The following is a 12,623-nucleotide window of genomic DNA, read 5'->3' as shown; positions in this document are numbered from 1 at the left end:
TTAAACTTGTAAGCCATTCAACAACACTAGGAAATTTGGAATATGAGCAAGAGAAACATGGATTGAGACATGACTGTTCTGATTGCTGTCTGATTGCTGTCATAGTTGCTGTAAATCTCATATATTCTACTTCTAATTTTTAAAATATATGTTTAGCCTCTGAACCAAGGCACCTTGCCCTTGATAGCAAAGTTAATAACAAGTTTTCAATTTCATCCTAAAAAAACAATCCAGCAGTTTTCCCATTGACGTATGTTGGAAGACACATTAACCTAGTCAGTGTGCCTTGGTCAATTAATCATGGTTAAAATATACCAGGATTTAGCACAAAATACAAACCTAACCAGTACAGAGTTAATTGGAAGTAAGAACAGGTGATTTATTCAGCTTGTGCTAGAAGGAAATACTATAGAAAACATGAGAATATTATAACCTTGGGCAAAAGATGTAAGTTAACAAAACACAGTATTGAGTAACCTGATTATCTGATAAGGATCTTAACCCTGTAGGACCTGTACTGAATTTGTGAACATTTTTTTAGCATGTGCCTTATTACACAGGTAGAAATATCTGTATACTATGTAGTACAGTAGTCCCTCACCTATCGCTGGTGTTATGTTCCAGACCTGGCCGCGATAGGTGAAATCCGCGATGGGGAATTTATCGACTGATAGTACTTATTTAAGTATTTATATTGTAATTGTTTGGTAAGTTTTCATTGTTTTAAGTGTTTATAAACCCTTCCCACACAGTATTTATTTTAGATACAGTATTTAAATACAGTATTTACAATTTTAGATTTTATTTATTTTTTTGAAAAACCTGCCGATCGAGTTCAGCGGGCTGTTTAAATCTGCCGATCGACTTCCTCAGAAACCCGCGATGAAGTGAAGCCGCAGTAGGTGAAGCGCAGTATAGCGAGGGACTACTGTAATTGCAAATTGTGGAGCTCACTGGATTATTAGTAAAGGATTTACTTCCACAGTTATGATCTTATCTTCTTCAGGAATCCTCTAGATATGCTAAAAATTGAAACATTTCTTTAGTAGTATAATGCATTCAATCATATTCTAATAATATATATTATTTATATTATTTATACTTAATCAGTAAATAGTAAAAATACTGAAACAGTATTTCAGTAGCTGGTATCAGTAGGATCAGCCAGTTGTCAGGGTTCCAAGTAACCAAAGAAGACTCCAAGGTTTGAAGTTCCTCAAAGTTCCATTTTATTAGAGATGTCATATTGGACATCTGGGAAAATCTGGATCTGAGAGTTCTGGGTTTTCCCCACCCAAAGAAAGTCAAAGATCCATCCCCTGCACCCACAAATCCATCACATGGTCCAATCAATTTACTGTCCCATTCCCAAGTCACTCCCATCAAGGTGCAGGCCGAATGCTCTTGACTCCAGAGAAAGTCCTCGGAGAGGGGCGGCATATAATTCCAATTAATAAATAATAAATTAATAAAAGTAATGTCATGGCTAATCCTCCTAAACTCTGTGCAATCCCTCCTACCATTTTCCTAGGCAGTCCTAAAGCTCCAATAAAAATATGGCTTCCAGGGCTGACACCAGTTCCTAATGCAGTTGTGTAAGGGATATAATTTTATATGAAATTAAAACTATTCTGTACAGAAACCTCAGTGGAAGTTATTGAGAATTAATATGGCATTTGCTTCCATTGTTTTCAAGAAGATTCCCTCATGAAGTGGCAGTGTGAATTTTGTTTTATTGTATCAAGAAAAGAAACTAGTAAAAATTCTTACTAGTAATTATGTTGATTCTGGTAATTTGCTATAATTGTGCTAGATTCCAGAGTTTTACTCTATCCAGTTTTGGTTTTCTGGCAGTAGGTTTTCATAGTGTATCCTCTACGTTTACTCTAATGTGCTTTCTACTCAGAACAGATGGCATATTATATTGAACATTTGCAATGCTGACTGATTTTATCCTTTTGATTCCGACAAAAGATGCCACACTTATCTGAAATGATTCATTTTTGGTCAGAGGTTGTGTTTCACAGGTGACAATAATTTCAAACCATTTACAAGCCTGATTCTAACTATTGGTATCATAATCACTTGGCCTTCAGGAAAGAGTTGAGTCTGTAGGTAGCCTTTTTTTTGGAATTGTTCAAACAAATGTGCTTGTTCATCAACTCAAGGAAAAACAATGAAACATAATAGAAACTATGCTACCAGCAGTTAAAGATAATGTTTGAATCCGTAATCATAGATGAGATTTATTTTCATTGCTCTATTTTCAGTGGAAACAAAAATTGCACAAGTGCAGAAACTTGGAAAAGCAGATATTGGAAACGTTTTAGTTTCCCAGTGTAGTTCCAGATCGGGTTTTTCTGGAGCAATCACCCTGCCTTTAACAGATTTTTATTATTTTGGAGTATGGAAAAAAAGAATAATTATGACTTTTCATAATAATGTTCTTCTTAGTTTTCTCCACTGCTTCATCTTTTAAGGATAAAATGAGAGGAAAGTAAAAAAGTTCTGGTTGATAGACATCACTAATAAACACCCTGAATATATGGGAGACAATCTGGGCAGTTTCTGGCAAAAAATATTTTCTCAAATACAGACTCTCCATATTTGCATTTTAAAAGTATTTCAAGAAAGAAATAGGAACTAACTTGCTTACGGTAGTTTCAGCACTTATTAAGTGTATTTATTCTTGTGCACAATTTTATAAATTCCTATTGAATTCTTTGTATGGTATGCAAATCTCTATTCTGGTATTTTGCTTTTCATGATGGTTTATGATATACAGTATTTCAGAGAAGTCTACATACAGAACATAAAGTAGTAATTTTCTTGGGTCATCATATCTATCTTCCGCCATTTGATGCATACTGCCTGTGAATCTGGAGACTGCAGATAAACATCATCAATAACAATCATAGTTTGACAGTATATATGAATCTGTTTAATCCTTATTAAACCCATTTAGACCTGTGACCTTCACACATCCTATAGCAATTAGTTCCCTAATAAATTAATTATGTATTGTGCACTCTGTTCCAAAAAGTCTGCTGGAATTTCTGTAGCTGCCATTTGATAAGGATTAAGAGCTATCGTCAGAATAGAAAATTCAGAGAGACCTTTTGTCTATTAATTATTTATTCACATATATTTTGAATAGACCTCCCTATATTGAAGGCTGTTTACAGTAAACAAACAGAATTCCAAGCAGAAAATTAAAATTTTTGTTACCATTTTCTAAAAGCAAAGCAAATAATTGTTGAATGTTTAGTGTTGTTTTTACCAATTACTAATTGGTTAAATTCTAAGCTATAGACCTGTAGATGACTATTTTATTCTGCCTAGGATATTTAAGATTTAAGACCTTGAATGAAAAACCAAGGTTCTAATTTAGTATATAGAAGCTCAGGGATGTAGACCAAATACAGAATAGTGATCTTCTGTAATTATATTAAATTGAAAAACATAGACTCACATTGGGGATTAAAAGATAAATGCATGACATGTTATAATATCCATACAAGGACATTTATTTTTTTCCTTATTTCTAACATAATTTAGAAATGTGCAGCCTCAGATCCCAGGCTGATATACTTTCCTGGAATCTTTGGAATATTCCCCAGAGTTAAAGAAGCTGGCATTAAATTGTAAGTCACTTTTTCTAAAATGGATAACTATACAAATAAATAATAATTTTTAGTAAGATAGAAAATTAAAATATGTCTGAAGAATAATCTTATCAACTATACTGAACTTTAAATAGAAATGAAATTTATTTCTTTGTTTTACATTTTGGAGTGTGGTGTTTTCGCAGGAGAAAGCGCACTTACTTGACTAAAGGGTGGAAAATATTTTTTTTTTTAGGGGTTGTAAAATAATCCATTTTCTATTGGTAGAGTGGTCTCTGAAGAAAAGCCTTCTGCTAACTATTATGTCAAATATTAGATTATCTTGACTCTCATCAGTCTGGTTTCAGGCCTGGTTAAAGCACTGAAACTGTTTTGGATGATTTCTAGCGGCCCAGGATAGGGGTTATTCCTTTATCTTGGTGTTCTTTGACCTCTCAGGGGCTTTCGATACCATCGATCATGGTATCCTTCTGTACCGACTGGAGGGGTTGGGAGTGGGAGGCATCGTTTATGGTGGTTCTCCTCCTACCTCTCTGGTTGGTTGCAGTTGGTGTTAGGGGCTCAGACGTCAGCTCCAAGGCCCCTCCTTTATGGGGTGTCTCAGGGCCAACCCCCTGCTGTTTAATATCTACATGAAACTGCTGGGTGAGATCATCCAATGACACAGGGTGAGTTACCAACAGTACACAGATGACACCCAGTTGCACATCTCCACTCTGTGTCAAGTCAGTGACGCAGTGGAGGTAATATGCCTGGAGGCTGTGAGGGTCTGGATGGGAGTTAACAGGCTCAAGCTCAACCCCAACAAGATGGAGTGGCAGTGGGTTTTGCTTCCCAGGGATAATTCCATCTGTTCTTCCATCACCCTGGGGGAAGAATCTTTATCCCTCTTAGAGAGGGTCCGCAACTTTGGGAGTCCTCCTTGATCCACAGCTGAGCTTAGAACAACCTCAGCTGTGGCAAGGAGGGAGATTGCACGGGCCCGTCTCGTGCACCAGTTGCGGCCCTAGAAGAGACAGAGAGTCTCTTCTCACAGTCACTCACGCCTTCATCACCTCGCGGCTCGATTACTGGAATGCTCTACATGGGGCTACCTTTAAAGAACATTTAGAGACTGCAGTTAGTCCAAATTGCAGCTGCACGGGTCATCATGGGCCTTGCAAGGTATATCCATGTGTCACCATCACTCCGCGAGCTGCATTAGCTACTGATTGGTCTCCAAACACAATTTAAAGTGTTGGTTATTACCTATAAAGCCCTACAAGGCAAGGACCAGATTACTTATGGGACCGCCTGCCTCATGTATCCCAGCGGCTGGTTAGAGCCCACAGAATCGGCCTTCTCCAGGTCCCGTCAGCCAAGCAATGTTGCTTGGCGGTGGGGCCTAGGGGAAGACCTCTGTGGCAGCTCCGGCCTTTGGAATCAACTCCCCCCAGAGATTTGTACTACCCCCACCCTCCTTGCTTTTGGTAAGACTCTAAAAACACATGTTGTCCAGCAGGCATGGGGGCGTTAAGCGCTGCCACCTTGCTCTAGCTGACAGTATGAGTGAAGAATTATGATTGGATTTATATGTATGGTTCTTAATTGTTAGGGTTTTTATATTTTTTATTGGGTTTTTTATATTTTGTATTGTTTTATATTGACTTTGTAAGCCGCCCTGAGTCCGCTAGAGAGGGCAGCCTGGAAATCCAATAAATCCAATAAATAAAGTCTGTTGGTAAGAAGCTATGGGCTCTTCAATTTGGAAGAATTTTTGACTTGGCTTACATCTCATACTGACATGCACCTTCCTGCTACGGTTTTCATCTAAGAACTAAACTGTAACATGTTTGCTTAAATGCAGTTCTCTCTTAAAATGCACAGTTTATATAGTTCAGAAGAATCTTCTGTTGTTGCTTTTGTTCTATAGTAAGAGACAAAGGATAAACTCAAAATGTTTATTAGTGCACATACAAATGATTTTATCTCCCCCTCTACACCCCTTCAAATATCACAGCTATAAAACTGATTTTTCTATAGGTTTTCTGTTATTTGAAATATATCATTTGGCTATTTTCAGTGAAAATGACCTGAATTGTTCTAATATTATCACTGCTTAGCTTATTGTTGAATCTATGACAGCTTCTAGGACAAGGATAGTGATTATCTTTCTCAATTTGTGTGGTTTTCTCATTTTTTTTCCTGGAGTGAAAATGTAAATAAATATTGTAAGCTCAATATAAGAGAGAGTCATTTTACTACAAGATGTTTTAGCTTTTGTTTTGAAATCTGTTCTGTAGTTAAAAAATGAAAGCCCCTAAATTGTGGAGTAAATAAGTTTGCATCAACTTGTTTTTAGAGAACCCAAATGCAGGGAAAAAACATAGTAGTGCCACCACAACCATTTTGCTGGCACAGAGCACCCTTGCTCTTGGCAGCTGGGTGTGGCAGGAAAGAAGTTCTGCGGTAAGCCACATTTTGCTGGTCCCTGAAGGCTTTATCCAAATCCTGTTTAAGTTCATAAAAGAGTTTGCTTTATCTTCTCCTGCAGTTAGATTATATCGCTTTATAAACATACCCACATTCTCTTCACCCAAAACACACATATAATTTATCTTCATTAGAAATTACTGTTGCAAACCGAAAACCACTAATTGGAGCTCATTGAAGATATTAAGAGGATAAAAGACAATAACTTCTTCCGGGTAACACTGTTATTTTATTTTGATTTTTGATTTATTTTTTAAAAACCCATACCCCATTTTTATTATTTGTGATTAACTCAAAGTAGTGAATGTATCTAACACCTTTTTCCTCCTATTTCCTCAGAATGACAATTCTGTGAGGTTAGTTGGGCTGAGAGAGAGTAACTAGCCCAAAACCACCCATCTGGTTTTCATGGATAAGGCAGGACTAGAACTAACAGTCTTTGGCTTTCTAGCCTGGTGTCTGAACTACTAGACCAATAGGAATACAGTAAGACCTCACCTATCGCTGGTGTTATGTTCCAGACCCGGCCGTGATAGGTGAAATCCGCGATGGGGAATTTATCGACTGATAGTACTTATTTAAGTATTTATATTGTAATTGTTTGGTAAGTTTTCATCGTTTTAAGTGTTTATAAACCCTTCCCACACAGTATTTATTTTAGATACAGTATTTAAATACAGTATTTACAATTTTAGATATATATTTTTTGAAAAACCTGCCGATCGAGTTCCGCGGGCTGTTTAAATCTGCCAATCGACTTCCTCAGAAACCCGCGAACCAGCGAAGATCCGCAAATGATTTTTCTCATTAATATTTCTTGAAAACCCGCGATGAAGTGAAGCCGCAGTAGGTGAAGCGTGGTATAGCGAGGGACTACTGTATTTCTCTTGTCTCTTGCCTTCTCTTGACCCTTGATTGTATTGTGTTGTGTTGTGTTCTACTCTACTCCTACTCCTACTCTTTGTGGACCTCCAGAGACAAAATGACAAATTGAAGACAGCTGTGAAAAGTGGAGCCAAATACTGTAGATAAGGAGAGGACTTGATTTCAGTCGCAAATATATCAGACGGCTACAAATATATCAGACATGAGGAGACCATAAGATGTCAAGCTTTGGTGGCTTTAGAACCCTGAGAGACAAAGAAATAGCCATCATGTTCAAGCTATGGTTGAAGCCTTCCAAAGGTCATTGGTCTCACCTACTTCCTTTTCTAATCATTTCTTAATTTTTAAAACTATAATCATGCATCCATGCCACACCGCAGAGGCAGTAATTGCTACAAAGGGACCCAAATGAAGTACTGAGTACATAAGCATGCTTATAGTTTTCAGAGGCCTGATATTGTTCTATGTAAAATCCTTTTTTATTGATAGCATGTAATATTCTAATTTTCTGAGATGGGGATTTGGGGTTTTCATGAGCTGTACCCCATAATCATCACAATTATGACAAATTACAGCTTGAACTATGTTGCCTTGCATGTTATGAGTAACTCTCATATATTAAGTTTCACCTTTTAAAGTTACATTACTGAAATAAATGAACACTTGCATGATATTCTAATTTTTTGAGTTTCACCTGTAGTTTGCATCTTCAAAAAAGGGAAAAAAATTAATCCAGGAAACTACAGACCTGACCTCAACACCAGGGAAGATTCTGGAAAACATAATCAAGCAACGGACCAGTGAACATCTAGAAGCAAACAAAGTAATAACCAAAAGCCAACATGGGTTTATCAAAAACAGATCATGCCAGACTAATCTTATTGCATTCCTCGACAAAGTCATGTTGAAGTATGCTTTTGGAATTGTAACAGAGGGAGTCTATCTCAGGACCAGATCAGACAAAAGAATCTTTAAGCTGTCTAGATTGAGAGCAAAGTCTAAAGCCCAGCTGAAATGCTTACGGGATTTCCTCTTCGCTGACAATGCTGCCATTACTGCTCATTCTGTTGAAGACCTTCAAAACTCATTGACTGTTTTAGCAAGGCCTGCAAAGATTTTGGATTAACAATCAGCCTGAAAAAAAATGCAGTTCATGGGTTGGGATTCACCTTCCCATATTACAATATTTGCACAAGAATTGGAAGTCATCCGTGACTTTGGCTCAACCATCGCCGACACTCTCTCTCTAGCTACTGAGCTGAATAAACATATTGGTAAAGCAGCCACCACATTCTCTAGACTAGAAAGAGAGTATGGCTTAACCAGAAGCTGACAGAACATACAAAGATCCAGGTTTATAGAGCCCGTGTCCTGAGCACACTCAGGAGTCTTGGTTTCTTTATGCACGACAAGAGAGAAAATTGAATACCTTCCATAGTCTCTGTCTCTGAAGTATCCTTGGCATCACCTGGCATGACAAAGTTCCAAATAGCACAGTCTTAAAACGTGTTGAAATTTCCAGCATGTATATACTGTACTATTGAAACAGAAACGTCTTTGCTGGATTGGGCATATTGTGAGAATGCATTATGGGCAGATTCTGAAAGATCTCCTGTATGGTAAACTGAGTCTCCAGAGAGGGGCGGCATATAAATCCAATCAATCAATCAATCAATCAATCAATAAATGCGCCCCAGAGAGAGAGACCACAGCTGCGATATACGGATATCTGTAAGAGTGATTTAAAGCCCTTGGGAATGGACATTAACAGTTGGGAAACCTTGACCTCTAATTGCCAAGCTTGGAGGCTAAAGATGCAGCATGGCCTTCTCCATTTCAAGGAGACACTTGTTCGGCAGGCTGAGGCAAAGAGGCAGTCCTGGAACCAGCGAAATCTGGGGGCCAGGCAGGGGACAGAATGGATCTACCCTCTATTTGGAAGGGATTGCCACTCTTGGATTGGCCTTTTTAGCCACACTAGATGCTGTTCTAGGGATTCTTTCCAGAGCATGATACCAGTCTTTCAAGACTGAAGGTTGGCACTGAAGGTTATGTTGTGTAATTTTCTTCTTTATATGTTGGTGCTGTATACAGTATATGTATATTTTGTGCTTTGTATTTGTATTTTGTATGTTGGTTTGTTTTAAACTCAATAAAAATTATTTAAAAATTAAAAAAATAAACTTGCTCTGATTCTCTGTCACCATAAACTAACATGGGTCTATTTCTACACTCTTATTGGTGTAATTGTTATGCTGTGGCTAAATTAACACATGGTTTTTTCCTTCCTTCCTTCCTTCCTTCCTTCCTTCCTTCCTTCCTTCCTTCCTTCCTTCCTTCCTTCCTTCCTTCCTTCCTTCCTTCCTTCCTTCCTTCCTTCCTTCCTCCCTCCCTCCCTCCCTCCCTCCCTCCCTCCCTCCCTCCCTCCCTCCCTTCCTCATGCCAGTGTAATCCAACAGGATTCTGAGTGGATTACATTGTCTTCCTAAAATAAAACTTAAAATACAAAAATGATATAATTAAAAAAAAGAAACAATAATAATACTAAAGCTAGTAAACCAGTGGTTCCCAACCTTTTTTGGGCCATGCCTCACCTAAGCATCTCTAAAATCCTGATGCTCCCCCCTCCGTGACATATAATTCCTACTACTTAAAAATTGAACTCGTACTCACGCAGAGGAAACCTAAAAGGATATTTACTTGGTTTAAACAAGGTTCAAATTGCCCCCATTAAAAATCAAGTCGCCCTGCTGTGGGGCATGGCCCCACATTGGGAACCACTGTCCTAAATAAACCCAGAGGACAAAACATCCAACCATAGCCAAGGGTGAGGGGAGGTTTAACCTGTACTAGATTCCTCCTAATACCTTCTTAAAAAGCCAGGTTTTAGTGACACTCCTAAAATTTAACAAGATGGGGGATATTCTGATCTTGGGTTATAGGCTATTCCCCCAGAGTGATATTGTTACAGACTAAAATTACAACTCCAAAAAGGTGTGGTTTTACTTGTGATAGCAAATGGGTTTTATTTATTTATTTGATAGAACCTCAAAACCTTCAGTTCTAAAAGTTCTGGGTGACATAGAATAAAAAATACATATCAAGAAAACATGAGAAAGGAAAAGCAATCAGTAACAAAAACAAAAATAAGTATTTTCAATGGTGCCAAAGGCTCATTGAAATATAATTGTTTTAAATAATTTCTGAAGTGTGAACATGAACTAAGTGGGAGCTACCCGTATTTCTTGGGGAGCACATTCTTCAAAGTGGCATTACAGCAAAGAGGTTTCTTATCTCCCAATACCTCATATAACTCATGCCAGGTATTGGTGGGGACTTTCAGTTTAATGTCTAGCTAACTGGATTGGTTGAGCTGATTCAATTCTTTCAAAGCTGGTGTACTGCTGTACTGCGGTTTTAGCCTAAAAATCTTGTAATCCAAGGAAGACTATAATTTTTAAAAGGCTTTTTAGTATTCAGTACACATGTTTCAACCATTTAGCCTGAATAAATATTTGAATGCACACCTTCTTTACCAGTTTAAATTGCAGAATTTGCTTCAAAGGCCAGTCAGCGCATTACAGGAATCTTTTCTGAATCTGGATGTACTAAATCCATGCATGATGGAAATCTGGTTTTCCCTTTCTAAATAGACTGCAGTTCTAGTGGATTATAACTACTTTTAATATTAGTCAGGGTTGTTTGGATACTATTTTATAAGGTTCAAGATTCATATTTTGCTGTGACAAGCAGATGGTGTTTTTCCTCTGCCAGATCTATGCCAAGATGGTTTAATACAGTTCTTCCAATGACATAGATCAACAAGAGATAATTACCAAAAGCTTAACATTCAGCACAGGCTTATTTGTACTACAGCTTACTATATTTTGTGATTAAAAGTGTGGTGGTAGAGTAATGAATCTGAACAGATACAGCCCAGGTAGTTTTATTACTGTGTACTGTTGTACAATGAAGTCTTCTATGCAATCTTTTTGGGCATATTTGATATTCCATTGCCATTCTAAGGGCAAATGATTCTTTTTCTTTGTGTTTTGTATGAGATTCTTTGACTTTTAGCTGTTCTGAATTGTGTGTAGTGTTGGACCTGTTTGACCTTTGTAGGTCTTGTAGGTATTTTAAAAGAGCACCATCCTTTTGCTATATATAGGAATTCTATACCTTTATGGAAAAATTATGGTGCACTTCATTATATATATACTGTATATTATTTTTATCTTATATTCTTTTTCTTACTTTTCTTAGTATACATACATACATGCATGCATATATACATACATACATACATACATACATACATACATACCATCAAGAACATAAAAAAGTAGTGGTTGTCCTATTTATATAATAAACATTAACTGTTTTTTGGATCTAAATACATAGCAATCTATTGTTTAGGGATGGCATTGATTATGGTTCTGTATTTAAAAGTATTTTTTTCTTTATCTGTTGCTTTCCCCCCCAAATGTTTACATGTACAACAGAAGACAAAGCTGTAAGATTGTCTTAATGTGGATTTGGATCTTCATAAAAATATGTATCTGCACATCAAAACATAGAAGCCCATTCTTCCATTTCCTGTCTGATGTCTTAGAAACACAAGAGATGATGTTTTTAAAAAAGTAATTTCTTCTTAAAACACTTTCTGTTTTCTCCTTCTTCACCTTCTGGATATGCAAATAAGGTATTTATGAAATATTTATTTCATAGAGTCTTCAAAACAATACCTCAGAGCAGGTACAGGAAATGGGAATATAGGTATGGGTTCTCTGGAAATTGGGCATGCTCTGTGCATAAATTCCAATGTATCCTTAGGGGAAATAGTAGGTTTCATCACTGAGTTTTTTGGAAAACTTTGATGTATCCAAATACAGATACCATTGCTGCTTTCGTATAAGTGTAAATACATGTATATGGCAGAGACAGAAAAAAGAAAAACACACACCCCTTCTCTTGGCCAATGTATTGGGCATGATTGAACATTGACCCTTAATTTGCTGACAAGCTACAGGAGCATAAAGGCAATGACGTCTTTGCTTGTTTCATCTGCATAACAGGAAATGTTCATGGCCTCCCGCTCTTCCTGCTGTGAGAAAATAGTGTTCTTTTTTTCCCTCTGAGTCCTGGCTGACACTTAATTTCAGGTTTACATTCTATACTGAACCTGCATTGCTGGCATACTATTTTGATTGAATTATTTATCCAGTACAAACATCCAGTCAGCTTGTTGCTGCTGTTGTCTTAGCAGTAGTGATGAGAAATGTAATTTTTGTCTCTTCCCTTCCTTTATTAAATTTATTTTAAAAAGTGCCAATAGTTGTTTTACAAAACTATAAGCCATTGCTTATCTTGAAAAAATGTTTAGGGGAGAGAGGTGTGGTCAAGCGCCGTGGCATCATGGAGTTCCCTGTGCTCCGTTGGGGAACCCCAATATCTGTCGCCTGGGTACCTGGTTTGATCAGAATTGGGTTGGAACCACCCTGGAAGGTTGGTGAAGAAGGGAGACATAATTGGCAATATGGGAGGGGATGACAAACCCCCCAAAGAGCCGATAAAGAGCTCCCAACTAGTGGCACCGGAAAACGGCTTGTTAAAAGCCGTCCAAGCTGCAGTGGCCACAAA

The 12,623-nt window shown here is 37.5% G+C and overlaps 1 protein-coding gene across 5 annotated transcripts in view; it reads left to right on the top strand.

Annotated features, from left to right (window-relative positions):
- The window catches only part of HIVEP2 (HIVEP zinc finger 2), a 180,107-nt gene that overhangs the window by 19,652 nt on the left and 147,832 nt on the right, over nucleotides 1-12,623 (top strand). Inside the window, exon 2 of one of the 5 annotated variants that reach the window (XM_070733642.1) lies at nucleotides 3,559-3,644. The exons of 2 other annotated variants lie outside the window; for them this stretch is intronic. The gene's annotated coding sequence lies outside the window, so the exon portion shown is untranslated. Of the gene's footprint in view, nucleotides 1-3,558; nucleotides 3,645-6,292; nucleotides 6,314-11,565; nucleotides 11,624-12,623 lie in introns of those variants that run through there. 2 more of the 5 variants (XM_070733645.1, XM_070733643.1) reach the window with 2 other exon arrangements.

Source organism: Erythrolamprus reginae, chromosome 1 (genome assembly GCF_031021105.1).
Source record: "Erythrolamprus reginae isolate rEryReg1 chromosome 1, rEryReg1.hap1, whole genome shotgun sequence".
NCBI classification, from domain to species: domain Eukaryota; kingdom Metazoa; phylum Chordata; class Lepidosauria; order Squamata; family Dipsadidae; genus Erythrolamprus; species Erythrolamprus reginae.
This window is presented reverse-complemented; position numbering and strand designations above follow the sequence as displayed.